The 12,399-nt window shown below is 37.8% G+C and overlaps 1 protein-coding gene and 1 long non-coding RNA gene across 5 annotated transcripts in view; one reads left to right on the forward strand and one right to left on the reverse strand.

Moving 5' to 3' along the window:
* KCNIP4 (potassium voltage-gated channel interacting protein 4) overlaps nucleotides 1-12,399 on the forward strand; it is a 210,824-nt gene that overhangs the window by 57,229 nt on the left and 141,196 nt on the right. For 2 of the 4 annotated variants that reach the window (XM_072945823.1, XM_072945824.1), the window contains exon 1: nucleotides 7,543-7,714. The exons of 1 other annotated variant lie outside the window; for it this stretch is intronic. The gene's annotated coding sequence lies outside the window, so the exon portion shown is untranslated. Of the gene's footprint in view, nucleotides 1-7,542; nucleotides 7,715-8,757; nucleotides 8,848-12,399 lie in introns of those variants that run through there. One more of the 4 variants, XM_072945822.1, reaches the window with a different exon arrangement.
* LOC140687893 (uncharacterized) lies at nucleotides 7,377-8,661 on the reverse strand. Its single transcript, XR_012062538.1, has 2 exons — nucleotides 8,337-8,661; nucleotides 7,377-7,690 (listed from the first exon to the last, which is right to left on the reverse strand). It is a non-coding gene; the product is annotated as an uncharacterized lncRNA (long non-coding RNA).

Below are 12,399 nucleotides of genomic sequence, written 5' to 3' on the forward strand. Positions count from 1 at the left end.
TTCCAAACAAAATCTACTCATCCCTGAGAGGTCATTAGAGGCTGTCCTTAGATCCTTTTCCCCGCATCCCAATCCTGATTCACTTCTTTCTTATTCATTCTCAGAAACTCAGCTTCTTTTCTTTCAGGACACTGTCTCACTGCTCAGAAACAGTTTCTTTTCTTTCAGGACACTGTCTCACTTGTGTTATGGAAACATTAACGTGAATAAGTCACCCACTCCTACTCGATGGGGAGCTTGATGAGGGCAGGACCAGGTCTGGCCTTGGCTCACCACTGCTTTCTGGGCGACGCACAGTCAGGTACAGAAGATGCTTGATGGACATTTATTAAGACAGTGAGGAGACACTTAAATAATTACATCATGCTCTCTCTAGAGAAAAGAGTAGGGGCGAGAGTTCTGCAACAAATATAAATCATAAATATAAAATTGTCAATGATAGAAGAACAACCACCACCGAAAAAAGGTGGGGGAGAAAGAGAAGGGAAGAGAAAAGGGAAGAGAAGGTTGACTGAGGTTAAGCAAAAACAGTGTAGCTTAGGACCTCAGAGAAACATCATATCAGAGATAATTAGGAAAAGGTTGGTCCACTATGGAGCTGGCTTAACTGCTGCTGCAGGACAGTTAGGGTTCAAAACAAATGGCCCTGAAAGCCAATCAGCCATCATTTCTGTGAGAAAGACTCTGCTCCAGGGAGCAAGGGAGCAGAAAGAAATTTTGAACTAGATTTCCGTTTAGCTAACATAAGCTGCATCCAGAACATGCTGTGATTATAAGTAATAATCTTTCTGATTTTTTGAGTGGATGCTAAGGGCTACCAATTAAAATGAATGTCTAAAATCTCTGGAACTCATCCGTTCATGGAAAATTCATTTTCCCTTCCCGCTGTTTCTCTCTGCTGTTTTGTCACACTCCCGGGCTGCACATGGAGACCACATACATAGTTTCTATTAGTGAGTAAATCTACAGAAAGCTTCATGAGAGAAATAGGCAATTTCACTACTATTTTATGGGATGAACCAAGTGTATCATGACAAGCACAAAAAGGTAAATATTTCTAGAAAGCCACTCTAGGGTCACGTAGACAGGAAATGTTAGTAGGCATCAGAGAAGAGAGCTCTTTGGGGCAGGAGTTGTCAAGAGAGGCCTGAGGGGGTGAAGAGGACATCTTATGAGAGGTGATTAAGGGCCAAGGAGGGAAGAGCTGACTGTACTGTGACCACAGAGCAAACTGATGGATGGTTGGGCTGGGGAGACACTGAAAAGTGAACCCATTTATCCTTTCCCCTAACCTTTCTCCCTCAGGAATAAACTCAGGAATATATATTTTGGGGCATAACAAAATTTTTTCACCTTATCCAGCCTTATGACAGAAGAATCCAAAAAGGGAAACTTATAAATTCAGTTTGAAAAGGCTTTTCAACTCCAACATGCCCAGAGGAAAAATTTTTTCTTTGGCATTAAAGAAACCTTCAGTCTTGCTCGTCTCTTGTAATGTTAAACTGAGGGAAAACACTTTATCATGCTTCTACTGAAAGACAAGAGTAGAGTGATGTTGGCAGTGACAAGTCTGTGCTAAATATCGCATCTGAAATCATAAAATAATTACTTCATCACCAGCTGGTAGATTAAGTACTATTCTTTTTCAAACCCATTATATGTTTGTGTGTGTACACTTATATACATATAAATGTATGCATCTATTTTATTTTTTTGTTCTACAGTAGACAACATCAAATCCTTTACTGAACAAAAAAGAGAATTTATTGTTTTCCAGACTGCGTTGAAGCTAATTTTAATGGAATGCTATTTCAGAAAAAAACCTACTACTATATACATATTTTCTCTATTTGCAAAAGAAGAATTAATTTGTATCAATTGATATATATTAATATGCTGCCTGTAAAGTGTACATAAATAAAGCTTTATCCTTTTGCTATTTTGCCCACTCTGAAAATATGTACCACATGGCAGATATCTTCATGGTTTTAATTTTCTTTCTGGAACTCATCCTTCCTAAAAATTAGTAATGAACCATTTTCTTATCTTGCTTTGCACTCCTGCTGAGTAGATCTGAGGATGAACTTCAGAAAGCATTGCTTACGGCTCAGTTGCAAGGGCTGATGTATAGGACAAGCAACTGAATTCATTTGAGTATAATATTTTTTTCCCTGGGGTAGATGAGAGAAATATTCATGTAAAGAATAAACAACATTTGCTAGCACTTTAAAAAGTCTATATCATGTTGGAAGATTATAAACTGATGAGTAGAGTAGTCATCTGGAGGGAGAAGACTCCTGGATGGGGAATACAAGCTACCACAGAACTAATTTTTTCTTCTTAGACTTTCTCCAGAATATGTAAGCAGTCTCTCAGGGAGCCCAGGACTTCTCAGGGAATTGTTATCTCTCAGAGCTTTCTCTTAATTCCCAAAGACTCTAGTACAGAAGCAGATTTCTTTCTTTCTGTGGTTGAATAGGCAAACACAGTTTTTAGAAGAAGCAGATTAAAATATGCCTAGTACATCATCCAACTAACTAGGCTGGCCACCGTCTTGACGATTTTTACACTGTTTGGCCAAAGGTATTGTTACCAGATTTGTTAACAGCATTTGACCTGTTGACTCTGAAGAGGCATGGTGTGACTCCAAATAGACCACGGAACCAGTTACTGGGAAACAAGAAATATCTAAGTGTCTACAGTGATACAGAGTTGGGTAAAATGTTGAAGAGACATCACCACTACTAATAATAACAATAAAAATAACAGATATAATAAACAATTGCTTTAAATTAATAGTAAATTTATTACTTATTGAATGCCTGGTACTGCTACAAGTGTTTTACAATGTAATTCAGATAATCGTTTCAACAACCTTATGAGCTAAGTATATTATTATCACCATTTTACAGATGAGGAAATTGAGGCTCAGCGAGATTATACAGTTAGAGAAGAATTTTAAGAAATCATACAATTAGAGAAGAATTTTAAGGTATCATACAATTAGACAAGAATTTTAAGAAAGGCACTATCTTTTCAGCCCAATTGCTTAACCACTACACTTCATGACCTGTAATTGCAAACTGCACTTGTGTGATTGGAATTGGCCTTAGGAGTTAGTAGGTTTGCATAGAGAAGTTAGTAGATAAGCTGAGTTTCTTTAATTGCGATGTAATTTCCATATCATAAATTTCACCATTTAAAAATGTACAAAATTCAGTGGGTTTTAGTATATAGACAGGGTTGTGCAATCATCACCACTAACCCCAGAACATTTTCATCACCCCAAAATGAAACCCGATACACAGTAGCATTCATGCCACCATCTCCCCTCCCTTCAGCTCCTGTTAGCAGTTCACCTACTTTCTGTCTATAGATTTGTCTATTCCGGATATTTCATATAAATGGAATCATACAATTATGTGGCATCTTGTGTCCGGCTTCTTTCACATAGTATGATATTTTCAGGATTCATTCACGCTGTTTCATGTAGCTCTGTTTCATTCTTTCTTATGGCTGAATAATATGCCATTGAATGAATATACTACATTTTGTTTACCCATTTATCAGTTAATGAATATTAACTGATTCCACTTTTTGGCAATTGTGTATAATGCTGCTTTGAACATTTGTGTACAAATTTTTTGTATGAGCATATGTTTTCAATTCTCTTGGATATATACCTAGGGTTGGAATTGCTGGGCCATTTGGTGATTCTGTGTTTAACTTTTTGAGGAATTTCTAAACTGTTTTCCAAATTTGCTTCACCATTTTACATTCCCACCAGCAGGAATAAGTGTTCAAATAGCTCCACATCTTCTCCAACAATCATTACTGTCCACCTTTTTGATTATAGCCATCCTCGTAGGTATAAAATGGCATATCATTATGGTTTTTATTTGGATTTCCCTAAAAACTAATGATTTAAGCATCTTTTTCATGTGTCTAGTGGCCATTACGTATCTTCTTTGGGCAAACGTTTATTGAAATCCCTTTTCAATTTTAGAAATTAGGTTTTTAAAAAAATTTTTATTATTTAGATGTAGGAGTTCTTTATACATTCTGGATACTAGATCCTTACCAGATACACAGTTTGGAAAAATATTCTCTCATTCTGTGGGGTTTTTTTTTTCACTTTTATATGATTGTATCTTTAGAAACACAAAAGTTTTTAGTTTTGATGGTGTTCAATTTACTTATTTTTTGTTTGGTTGCCTGTGCTTAGGTGTTGCATGTAAGAAACCTAATTCAAGTTCAGGAAGATTTATAGCTATGCTTTCTTCTAAAAATTTTATCATTTTAGCTCTGACATTTATGTTTCTGACCAATTTTGAGTTAATTTTTACATATGATATGCGTCATGTACCCAAGTTTACTCTTTAATAATATGGGTATCCATTTGTCCCAGGACCATTTATTGAAAAGATTGGTCTTTCCCCATTGAATTGTCTTGGCAACCTTGTAAACAAAGGGAAAAGTTGAACATAAATGTATAGGTTTACTTCTGGACTCTCCTGTTTCCTTTACCTACATGTCTGTCCTCAGGCCAGTACCATACAGCCTTGATTTATATAACTTAACAAAGTTTTGAGTCAAGAAATGTATCTTCCAAATTTTTTTTCAAGATTTCTGGTAGGCATTCTGAGTCTCCCATATGTCCATTTGAATTATATAATTAACCTGTCAACATCTGAAATAAAAAACAGCTGGGATTTTGATAGGGCTTGCATTGAATCTGCCAATCAGTTCGGAGTCATTACTGTCTTAAAAATATTGTTTTCCAATCCATAAACATGGGGTATTATTTCAGTTCTTTAGGTCTTCAATTTTTTTTTAACGTTTCATAGTTTTCAGTGCAAAAGTCTTACACTTTTTTTTGTTAAACTCATTTCTAAGCATGATATTCTTTTTGATTTTGTAAATGGAATTCTTCTCTTAATTTCGTTTTGATTGTCCACTGCAGAGAAATACAATTGGATTTTGTATGTTGAACTTATATACTGTGACCTTGCTGAACTCATTTATTAACTCTGTTTTTTTTGGTGGATTCCTTCGGATTTTCTATATACAAGATCATGTCATCTGAAAATAGACAGTTTTACTTCTTCCTTCCCAATATGGATTAGTCTGAGTTTTGAAATCTATGTAGGACTTTACCTGGAGGGTAGGCAGAGGGGTGATGCTAATTACAGGCCCCAAATATAAAATATTCTGCCTTCTTGTAACATAGTGCTAACTATGAAGGCTCATTTTGAACAAGTGTTTGGCAGTGGGTGAGACTTAATAAGTAACCACGGGGCAGAACTGGGGAGGCCTTTGTTACCAAGGAGAGAAGTACTAAGGAGGCACTGATGCATTGTGATCTGAGTTAGAAAGTGCTCAGATTATTGCTTCAGAAAATTCAATCTGGTGTCTACCTGGACAGTTAATTGAAGGCAAGAGCTCTCTATAATGATTCCGTTTTCTGGCTTCTGCAACTAGGCAGGTAATAGAGTCATTCACAAGTCTCTTCGGTAGACTTATAAACTTGTTTATAAATACTGGAAACTAAAAGAATGTTACAATTTATTTTCTAAGTCAAAGAAGACTGTGAATCCAATACATGAAGGCCATTTCTACACTGATTTATTTTTAATAGAGAGAAAGAAAAATCTTAGGAGCAAAGCCTCAGTTAATCACTGCCAGCCTAGGTCATTAAGACGTCAGGGGGATGGCAGAACAGTGTGATTCAACCTCACTGCACTCATCTTTTAAAATGAGTCATGGGATCAGAAAACACTGAAGTTATGAACTATTACCAGAAATTTATCACTCTCCTCTCCTTTGTACCTAATCTTTTAAAACTAATTAAACCCACTTCAAAGCAGCAGGCATAATAAGATAAATAAAGTCACCCTATTTCTGCTCATGCTCTTAGAGTTCCCTCCATTCTATAAAACTTTTCAGCCAAAAGTGCATGGCCCTTGAATGATGAACCATGAAAACTTAACACCACGAGCAGAGTTAGGGCTGTAAGCAATTAAAACTTTCATTACAGTAAACGTATTTTATTGACTTAATAATAAGTAAGTATCAGACACTTATTTAATAATATTCATAATGATCATTGTGCTGTACTGTAACCTTGGTCATAAAATGAGGTCAATTTCATCAACAAGAATAATTTGTAATTTTCAGAGTTGAACAAAGTCATTTCTTTGCTTAGTAAGAGAAAAGGAGAAATGGACAGAACACTCCTGATACAACAAATCTAGACTTCTGTTTCACTCTTTCTTGTAATCTGTCTGATATGGCTTTCTTTTAAGTTAGAAATACAGTTTGCACTGTAGCTCATTTTTTCTTCTCTTTTTGAGTAAAAGTCTCCATTGTGAGATTCCCACAATATTAAGGATTCAGGCACCTCTTATTTAATTCTCTAGGAAAAAAAATTACATTCTCAGCTAAAGTAAGAGGCAATGCTTCCCTTCATAATGATGTCCAAAAGCTGCCTGCCCCTGGGAGCTGTGTCACACTCGGAAGGATCTGGCCCAGGCAAGAGGCTCGAGACAAGAACTGGAGCAACTGTGTCTTCAGTCCCATGTCATCAGGTCCCTTCCCAAATAGAAGAGGAGGGGACTTTTACTGGAGAGATCAGATCAGAAGAGATCTTTATATTGGAATGAAGAGTTACACCATGGACAGGAAGATACTCCAGGGTTTAGTAAATCAGAGGCCGCTATTAGATGACTGAACTTCTAAGGAAACGAGCAGGGTGATGTCACAATATGGGAGCGGGAAAAAGAAGCAAAAAACCTTTCTGCTGAAATTTCCTTTAGATCTGCTCTACATCAGCTCTTCTTTGAGACCTAGATTATGGTAACAGTTCTTGCCAAATTTAGCCCCATGTCTTACTTTCTTAACCCTGGCATGATGTTGAAGGAGGCTGGGCAGAAAAGGAGGAGGGAGTGAATGAGGCATGGGGGGTGGGTCAGAAAGGTGATGATGCTTGAAAGGGGCTACTTATACATGGCCATGTGCTTCTGCCAAAAGGCGTATGTGATGATCAAAAGCCCCTCCCTTCACATACTACACACACACACACACACACACACACACACACAATCACACACAAACACACAATCACACACAGACACACACACACACATACACTCTCTCTCTCTTACTCGAAATGGGAAATGAGTCTTTGGAGGGGCTAAGTTTACTACTCTAAAGTGAAAGTGAATTATCCAAGTAAATTAAAAAGAAAGAAAAACATGATTATAACAAAATGATGAAAGAAGAGAAACCCAATAGGATATGGACCCCAGTGGGATTAGGTAGGAACAATGTATTGATTAGGGGTATTTTGAGGTTACAATGACTGAAAACCTGCCTGGTGGCAGCTTAAACCTGTAAGAGTTTATTTTCTTGGCTTCGTGAGAAGATTGGACATGCGGAGTTTCTGTTGGCGTTGGTTTGGTGCCTCAGTGAGGTCAGGGCTGGCATCTGTGGGAATCGTTTGACCTTTCATTCATGGCTGTGAAATAACCACAACGGCTCGATGGCATCTACTCCCAGGCAGGTGGGAGGGAAGGATGCACTCGTCATAGCTGTCATTTTATCGTGAAGCACAAACTGCCACCCACCCATGAAGACAGCACAATAGACATTGGCAAACGTCTTATTGCCCACATTGTGCTTCCTCACCAACCTGAATGGAAAGAAGACAAAGGCAGTGAGTAACTTGTTTTCAGTCTTTATAGTCGGGGTGGGCAGGGGAAAAGAAGGCTGGAACAAGTGGGAGTAAATGTGGCCAAATCAGTGTGTCCCAAATGACAGAATGACTGAGAGGAGCATGGGAGAATGTTTGTTTCTGACATTCATGGGCCCCAGCCCGCTAGTGGGAGCGCCTGCTGGGCTGCTGACGGGGATGACAGTCTGTCCCGTGTGGTTGTGCAGAAGCAACTTAGTGGAGAGCTGGGTGTGTTATAAAACCTCGGGCTGCTGGGGTAGTGAGCTAAGGGTGATCTGCACAGCCAGTTATCACTGTATGAGTATCTAATAATGCGAAGTCTTACACACTGAGTCGCAAGGGCTATGCATTTCTTGTAAGCAGTTTTCCTTAATAACATAAATAAGCACTCTATGAAAAACAGTAAAAAAAAAAAACACAAAAACACAAAAACACAATAAAACAAACAGAAAATAAAAGTCCCACAATCCAAAGGTAACCACTAGTTGGGAAGGATATAGCTCAGTGGTAGAGTGTAAGCCTGGCACGCACAAGGTCCCAGGTTCAGTCCCCAGTACTTCCATTAACAAACAAACAAACAAACAAATAAATAAAACCTAATTACCTTCCCCCACAAAAAAATAAAAAGAAGAGGACATCTCCAAGCTTAACTTCAATATAAAGTGAAATAATAAAGGCATATAAAACTCTAAATAAAAAATATTTGTGAGCTATGTGCTAAGTAGCAGGCACTGTACTAAACACTTTATATTAATGATATCATTCAAGCTCTCAAAGAACTGAATGAGGCAAGCACTTCTAACGTCTCTGCCTGTGAGGTGCTATTATCTCTACGAGGAGGACACGGGGCCGTAGCAGTTCGAGGAACCCGCCCAGGCAGCGCAGCCCTCCGTGCCCCGCACGTGTTTGCTGAGAGACCCCCAAGCAGCAGCCTCAGTTCTGCACAGGGAAGAGGGGCGTCGGGAAGAGCGTCACTGAGGAGACGCCCCTAGGACCGCGTCACAATTGCAAAATTACCCCGATCTGTTCTCTGTTGAAAATGGCAGCGCGTTAAGTGGCTCAATATGAATCGTAATCCAGCCATTGGAGGGGAATTCTCACCAGCTTTACAGCGAGTAAGTCGTAAAAGGCAGCTCCCAACCAGGGGAGGAAGCAAACTTGAATCGATTTCAAGCACAGTGAGCAGGCTGGGAAGGTTGTAAGGACAATAGATAGCATTCCAACTGTCAGACTTTCAGAAAAAATGACAACAGGACGCCCGACAGAGATAAGGAAACAATTATATCTAATTCAGTTAATTAGATTAGTTCCCTGCAGCTGGTGCTCAGGGATATTAGAGAAAGGTCCAGTATTCTAGGTTAGGAACCTCTTTTATCAGAACAAGTTGTTGTGAGTAAATATATGTGAGGATCTAGCTTAAAAATGTTGAGACCTTGATAACAGTCACTTGTTAAGGCAATTTGATTGCTTTGAATTCCTTGCATTCTAACAAAGGCACAAAGAGAAAAGCCAAAGTAAATAGTCGTATTTCTTAATTATCAAACTAATAATCTCTCTTAAATTCTTAATGACTGTGCTTTTAAATAAATAATGTCTTCCCTACTTGAATTTGTCAATAACAGAGTTTACTCAGCAAAACAATGTCTGTTATCATGGCCATCATGGCTGTATATAAGATATCCAATGATGTTTTTAGTGTTTAATGAGTTTTAATATTTACTATTTCATTTGATTTTTCATAATCAGTAATCACATGAAGTAGGTGTATATCTGTCCACATTTTATATAGATTTAAGGAGATCTGTTTAGTAACTTAACCAAAATTGCAAATCTGGTGGAGCAAAAGAGCCAGACTTAGGGCTTCCAAAATTTTAGTCAAAATTCTTGAACTATATATTATCTTACAATATTACAATATAATATATAAATATAATATATTAATTGACCCCCAAATTATATTAAGGATTCTTTTAATTTACATAATGACATAATATATCACCTCCGGTCTAACCTATGTTAGCATTTACAAGCCAGCCTTCATTGTAATGAATCTCAATGACTGGATAAAGAAGCTGTGGTGTATTTATACCATGGAATAATACTCAGCCATAAAAAAGAATAAAATAATGCCATTTGCAGCAACATGGATGGACCTAAAGATCATCATTCTAAGTGAAGTTAGCCAGAAAGAGAAAGAAAAATACTATATGATATCACACATATGTGGAATCTAATAAAAAGAAAAAAACAGGACACTAATGAACACATCTACAAAACAAGAAACGGACTCACAGACATAGTAAACAATCTTACGGTTACCAGGGGAAAGCAGGTGGGAAGGGATACATTTGGGAGTTCAAGATTTGCAAATATTAGCCACTAAATATAAAGATAGTTTTAAAAAAAAACATTTCTTCTGTATAGCATAGGGAACTAGATTCAATATCTTTAAGTGACCTTTAATGAAAAATAATATGAAAATGAATATATGTATGTTTATGTGTGACTGGGACACTGCTGTACACCAGAAATTGACACATTGTAACTGACTGCACTTCAACAACAACAAAAAAAACAAGAGTGAATCTCGAAAGTAAACATCCCTTCTGTGGTGCTGGTATTTTGTTATATTGGAATAATGGGTTCTAACTAGATCATGATTTCTAAGGTAGAATCGTATCGTGTCTTGCCAACGTCTACAAACTATACTCATTAAACTTAATGAGTATTTCTGTGGGGCAGAAACTGTTCTAGGCACTGAAGAGTCAACAAACAAATCAGATCAATATATTTCCATGGAGCTCCCAAAGCTGAGCTCAACATCCCCAGTGTCACAAATGGAGATATTCATTCCTCCCAGGCATTCAATCTAAAAGCACTTAAATTATCCTTCTCCTTCAACCTATTAGATCCACAAAGCCTCACTACAGTGTGCAGTGGTAAAGGTCTAGAGCTTGAATAAAGGGACATGTAGGTTTCCTACAGGTGAGGGAGCAGATGGAAACCTAGAGAGAGTATGCAAAATACGTTTAGAAGATGAAAAAATAGCTCTATGTGAATACAGTAAGAAGGACATTTAAGGATGGGACACTGAAAAGTGGGTAAGGTCTAAATACTGAGTGACCTTGAATGCCATTTTAGGGGATTTGGACTTTATCTGGTAGGCAGTGGGGAGCAATGGGAAGTTTTGACTGATCTGTCTTATATCTCCTGTTCCTGATGGAGTCCCTGGCACAGCAGGCACTCTGAAGCATGTTATTTCCTGAATTAGTGAATGAATGTGGTCCTGTTATGTTGGAATTCTGCTTTAGAAAGACTGGTCTCATGGAGGTGTGAGATGTCGACGAGTCTGGGTCATCAGTTATAATATTATAGTAATAATTTACCCAAGAGGAGATAAAGCAGTGACTGGGAAGGGGGATATGGACCATCAGATGACCAGAACATTGACACGTTCCACTTGCCACCACCTCAGTGGATAATGTCCAACAGCAGCCCTCATAGTCACTTTCATTTCCCAGTTGATACTCATTTTCCCCTCAGCCATCAGCAAACATTTATTGAAGTCCTGTTGAAGGCTGAACTAGGTCCCCTGCGAAATTCATAGACTGAAGCCTTAACTACACTCCCCAACCCTTCTTCAGAATCTGACTGTGTTCGTATTTGGAAATGGGGTATTTTAAAGGGTAATTAAGTTAAAAGTGAAGCCATTAGGGTGGGGTCCTAATCCAACATGATCGGGTCCTTGTAAGAAGAGAAAGAGACACCAAGGATTTGCAGGCACAGAGGAAAGGCCATGTGATGACAGAGTGAGAAGGCAGCCAAGGAGAAACTCAGAAAGAAACCAAACATTCTAACACTTTGATCTTGGACTTCAAGCCTCTAGAATTGCGAGAAAATACATTTCTATTCTTTAAGCCACCCAGTCCATAGTATTTGTTACAACAGCCCTAGCAAACAAATGCACCTCCCATGTGCAGAATGCCAGGTCAGCCAAGGGAACAGTTTTACTTCCAAATTCTAGTAGCATCACCTGATGTCTTAAGTTGGGCTGGAAAATGCCTTCTTTAAACACCTTCTTCCAAAAACAACTCCTTTGTCCTCCTTCTTCTCCTCCTCTTCCTTCTTCTTTCTAGATCACCTTCTGCCTGCTGTCTCTCTCATTGCTAACTCCTCAAATGCCCAAGGATAAACATGAGTAGAATTACAACCTATTTGATTTGTTTAGACAGAAATGAAATGAAATTTGAAGCAAGAGTTCTTGCATAAAATTTATACATTTTAAAATTTGGTATTTAAGATTATATTATTACTTGAACATTTGCTAATCAAGATGTAAGAAAAACAGTTAAGTCTTAATTAAACAAGCTTTTTGTTAAGGACTCTTATCGAGAGTGCTAGAAAAATAGATGAGTTGTTTCAATGCTGTGCCTTAGCGAGATGTTTTGTATTAATTCTGGAAATCTATCATAAACCTTTTGTCTGCTATGTTTAAACACTCACCTTAAAAAAGATAATATGAAAACCACAATGTTGTTTAAGTATTTCGTTCAGAAAATTCCATGTGACTTCTGAGTCACCAATGCGTAATTGACAAATAGTTTCAAAATGAAGGCTTTGACATCTGTTAAGACTTGGCTAGGATTTCAAATTGTATATAGTCTTAA

This window comes from Vicugna pacos, chromosome 2 (assembly GCF_048564905.1).
Source record: "Vicugna pacos chromosome 2, VicPac4, whole genome shotgun sequence".
NCBI classification, from domain to species: domain Eukaryota; kingdom Metazoa; phylum Chordata; class Mammalia; order Artiodactyla; family Camelidae; genus Vicugna; species Vicugna pacos.